We start from the raw sequence: 5403 nt of genomic DNA, 5'->3' as shown, positions 1-5403 counted from the left end.
ATACACCCTCTCTCTAGTCATAAGAATCCGTAGTTGATGTGCGAGGCCATCCATGAACCTCCCGATCCTCTCCATGTCTGTAGGAACCAACCAAACAGCATGACGGGCTAACTCAGAAAACCTCATCTCATACTGCGTCACATTCATATCATCCTGACGCAACTGATCAAACTGTCTGTGCACCTCCTCTCTGCGGGACTGCGGTACATACTTCTCTAGGAAGAGAACGGAGAACTGCTGCCAGGTAAGGGGTGCTGCACCAATAGGCCTACACCTCTCATAAGCCTCCCACCAAGTAAAGATAGCTCCCAAGAACTGAAAGGTAGTGAATGAGACCCCACTGGTCTCCATAATACCTGCTGTACGGAGAATCATCTAACACTTGTCCAAGAATCCCTGGGCATCCTCGCCCTCTGCACCACTGAAAGTCGGAGGCTGAAGTCTACCAAATCACTCTAATCTACGCTGCTCGTCATCAGGCATGACTAGAAACACGTAATCCTGAGCAGGTGCAACCGGCTGGGCTGGTGGTGCCCCCGGTGTCTGAAATCCCTAAACAACCTGCTTGGGTGTACGGGCGGCGGGAGTCTGAGTGCCTCCCCCGGCCTGGGAAGTAGCTGTTGTAGTAGAAACAGGGACCGCCCGAGCAAGACTGGTGCACACGGTCAAAATCTAAGCTAAGGTCTCCTGCATGCCTGGGCTAACAATAGGCACAGCCGGTGCCTAAGCTGGTCCCGCTGGGGCATCCACCACTGGGACCTGATCATGAACTGGGGCGGCCGATGGATCTGTAGGTGCTGCCCTAGCTGCTGTTGGGCTACACCCTTGCCCCTACCACGGCCTCGACTGCGACCTCGGCCTCTCGCGACCCCAACTGGTTGTACTGGTGGCCGTCCGTCCTGACCGATAGCGCGTCCTCACCATCTCTGAGAGAATAAAATGACAGGAGTTTAGTTACCAGAATCAACAGATTCGCACGACAAGAATTCAAGAATGTGAAGTTTTTCCTAATGTTCCGCAGCCTCTCTAAACCTGCTCATGACTCGTGAGACCTATGTAACCTAGGCTCTGATACCAACTTGTCACGACCCAAAATTAAACCCGGTCGTGATGACACCTATCATGGAACTAGGCAAGCCAGCACACTCCCAACCAATTTGATATTTCATTAAAAGATAGATAAAAGCCTTTTTTATACCGAAATTTCAGAAAAAGAGTTTAACTCAAGAACACAATGCGGAAATAAATAGCCCGACATCGAGGTGTCACGAAGTCATGAGCAACTACTACAACCGTTCTGAAATATAGCAAGACTAACATAGTCTAAGAGTAGCCAAAATACACTAAAGGGAAGATAAAGAAGGAGAAAAGCACGACTGCGATCGCCAGGCAGCTACCTCGCTATCGCTGATGAAAGTCTGCAACTGAAATAATCAACACCCTCTACCGTGGCAGAGATACCTAGAGCTGCACACAAGGTGCAGGGGGTAACGTGAGTACACCAACACAATAAGTAACAAGTCCAAACTATGGACTGATAGGTAGTGACGATCTTAACCTCAACAGGCAATAGAAATAAACTGTGCAGGAAAAGTAGTCATGCTATCAGTTCAAGTATACAGCTCAAGCAGTAAAATAAGTAGAGATCAGAACAATGTGAGATATAAAGCTCAGCTAACTCTACATGCCAATGCACTGAATGTATGAAATGCACCATGTGCTCCCACTCTCAAGTGCTCAACCACTCTGTACTGCATATGGCCATGCAACCCAGGGAAAATCCATCCTGGAACATATACAACACTGACTGCAAGTCAACCAGTACCGAGGAAGAAGGGAAATCCAACCCTGAGGAGAAATCTATCTCCAAGTATATATATATACACACACTCAACCACTCGGTACCGCATATAGCCATCCGGACGAGGGAAATCCATCCCGGAACATACTCATCACTGACTATAAGTCACTCGGTACCGAGGAAAAGGGTAATCCAACCCTGTGGAGAAATCCATCTCCAGATATCAATACTTCGGACAAATCCATGTCCAGGGAAATCCATCCCTCAATAATATCATCTGCGCTCACTAAGGGTGTGTTACTGACTCCGGAGGGGCTCCTACAGCCCAAGCGCTATCATAATCATCAACATAACCGCTGCGGCTTGCAGCCCGATACCGTAATTGTCACTCATAATCAGGCTCTCGGCCTTACTCAATCATCACTCTCCAGTCTCACACGTGGGCTCACAATGACATGAATCTAGCTCGGAACAATGATATGATGTGCCAAATGATAACAACTGAGACATGATATGGTATGCATGAATAAGACTGAGTGCAGAATATCAATGAAACTAATGAAATGACAACAATAAACGACCACTCGGGCCTCAACAATATCGGCGTGGAGCCCTAACATGATATTTTGCATGATTTACAACTCATTTATTTAATCACATGATAGAAACACGGGTATCAGCAAGAAAGTCACTAAGCGATGCCATGGAATGAACCAGGCCACAATTCCCATGGTGCACGCCCGCACGCCCGTCACTTGGCGTGTGCGTCACCTGAATTCTAGTCATACAACACATAGTTCGGAGTTTCGAACTCTCAGAACCAAGTTTGGAAGCGTTACTTACCTCAATCAAGCCGAAATCTTACCCCGTAACGCCTTTGCCTCTCGAACCGGCCTCCAAACGTCCCGAATCTAGCCAAAAGCAATACAATGCAATCAACACGAGCTAGAGGAACCAATCCCATAAGAAAATTCTAAGCTTTTGGTCAAAAGTCAAAAAGTCAACTCAAAAGTCGGGCCCCGGGCCTACGTCTCGAAATCCGACAAAAATCGCAAAATCCGATAACCCATTCGATTATGAGACTAACCATACTAGTTTCACTCAAATTTGACTTCGAATCAGCTTTCAAATCCCAAAAGTTCATTTTATGAAACTCCACCAATTTTCCCCAAATTCCGTCCCAAATCACGAATCGAATGATGAATTCAATGATATATTCATGAGTATTAGCCAGAACCGAGTTAGAATCACTTATCCCAATGAATTTCTTGAAAAACCCCCGAAAAATTGCCTAAAACCGAGCTTCCAAAGTCCAAGATGTGAAATAAAACCCTAAGCCTCGCTTATATAGTGCTCTCTGAACCTGCACTGTGCGGTCCGCGAAACTCTGCCGCAGCCGCGGGTCCTGAGCCTTTTCCTTTCCGCAGTCCGCATAAAACTCACTGCGGCCGCACAATCCTTACCGCGGTCCGCACAATTTTGTCGCGGCTGTATAAGACCTCCGAGGTCCGCATAATTTCCTCTGCGGCCGCATAACACCTCTGCAGTCCGCACCAATTTTGTGCAGTCCGCACTTCCAAGACCACAGACCAGAGATCTGCCAACTTCCAAAACCAACTAATGATCCGTTAACCACCCGAAACTCAACCGAGGCCCTCGGGACCTCAACCAAACATACCAACACATCCCATAACATCATTCAAACTTAGTTAAACCTTCGGATCATCCAAAACGACATCAAAACACCAAATCACCCTCGGATTCAAGCCTAAGAACTTCTAACTTCCAATTTCTGCAAACAACGCCGAAACATATCAAATCACGTCCGAATGACCTCAAATTTTGCACACAAGTCAAGTATGACACCACAAACCTATTCCAACTTCCGAAATTCCATTCCGACCCCGATACAAACTTTCCACGGCCGACCCAAATCGCCGAATTTCCAACTTTCGCCAATTAGAGCCTAATTCTACCACGGACCTCCAAATCACATTCCGGACGCGCTCCCAAGCCAAAATCACCTAACGGAGCTAACGAAAACATCAGAATTCATATCCGAGATCGTTTACACATAAGTCAATATCCGGTTGACTTTTCCAAACTTAGGCCTTCACAAAAGTGACTAAGTGTCTCAAATCCTCTCCGAATCCACTCCAGACCTGAACCAACTGACCCAACATATCATAATATAGCTGAAAAACACAAAAAAATGGGGAAACATGCTATAACTCTCAAAACAACCGGCCGGGTCGTTACAGGGTCGTTGCTCAAGAAGATACGGATAATTCGGTGAGAGACAAAAGTCCCAAAGCTTGTGAAATCCTTGGAACAATAGAAGTCCTGTCAAATAGGAAGCTGACTATGAATAGGACCCCTACAAGATCTCAAGTGGTGTTTTAAATGGATCAACTTTGGACTTCTGAACTATCCTTTTACACATCAACTAAAGAGTCATAAGTCATTTGCTTGTGTTGAGTACTTGCCGTGTACTCTTCCTGAATCAGTCTAGTGAATGTGTTTTAGGAAATTGAGTTGTAATCAAGTATCATAAACAATTAGTGAGTTGGAGTGAGTATTTTTTTTTACAAGTTAGAGTAACTTGTGAATCAAATAGGAGTAGTAGGAGTACAGGAGAGTATTTAACTACAGTCTTGTAATTGATACATTTTGGCTCATTGTTCTAGTGGAGTTGGAGTTGAAAATGCTACGTGGTAGGTCATGATTTTTTCACCTTTTGAGTCGTGTGATTTTCCACGTAAAATCGTTGTGTTCATTTTCTTGCTTGTTTACTTTACGCTTAAGGAACACGGTAAAGAACCAAGTTTTTTAGTAATCTATACGAGCACTCAAACTAACAACTTGTATCAGAGCGAGTTCTCTTATTTACACGGCTAACACCTAGAGAGATCTTGGAAGGGAGATGAGTGCTCCACCTGGAACTAATGAAGGACAATCAACTACCAGACCGCCCTTGTTCAATGGAAAATATTACAGTTGGTGGAAAGCAAGAATTACTATGAACTATGGACCATAGTGAACCAAGGTCCTTTGATTCCTACTAAACAAAATGCACAAAATGAAACAGTTCCTAAGGACCCCTCCGAATTTGTGGCAGCAGATTTTAGAATGATGGAGAAGAATTCAAAGGCTAAGAAAATCCTTATCTGTGGACTTGGTCCTGATGAGTACAATTAGAATTTTTGTGTGCTCTAATGCGAAGCAGATATGGGATGCACTATAAACTACTCATGAAGTAACAAACCAAGTAAATAGATCAAGGATTGAGCTACTCATGAGAAACTATGAGCTTTTCTCCATGAAGGAGTCTGAGCCCATCCAGGATATGATGACTAGGTTCACTATAATAACCAATGAACTCAAATCACTTGGAAAGGTGTTTACCTTAGAAGGGTTGGTTAGCAAAGTTCTAAGAATCCTTCAAGCTTCATGGGAATCAAAAGTCACTGCGATCCAGGAAGCCAAGGAATTGGATAAATCTTACTTGATGAGTTGGTTGGAAACTTAAAAACTCATGAAATTAGAAAGATAAAACTGTGCAAGGAAGAACCAAAGAAGGATAAGGCCTTGGTTCTTAAAGC

The sequence above is a fragment of the Nicotiana attenuata genome, unplaced genomic scaffold (genome assembly GCF_001879085.1).
Source record: "Nicotiana attenuata strain UT unplaced genomic scaffold, NIATTr2, whole genome shotgun sequence".
NCBI lineage: Eukaryota > Viridiplantae > Streptophyta > Magnoliopsida > Solanales > Solanaceae > Nicotiana > Nicotiana attenuata.
This window is presented reverse-complemented; position numbering follows the sequence as displayed.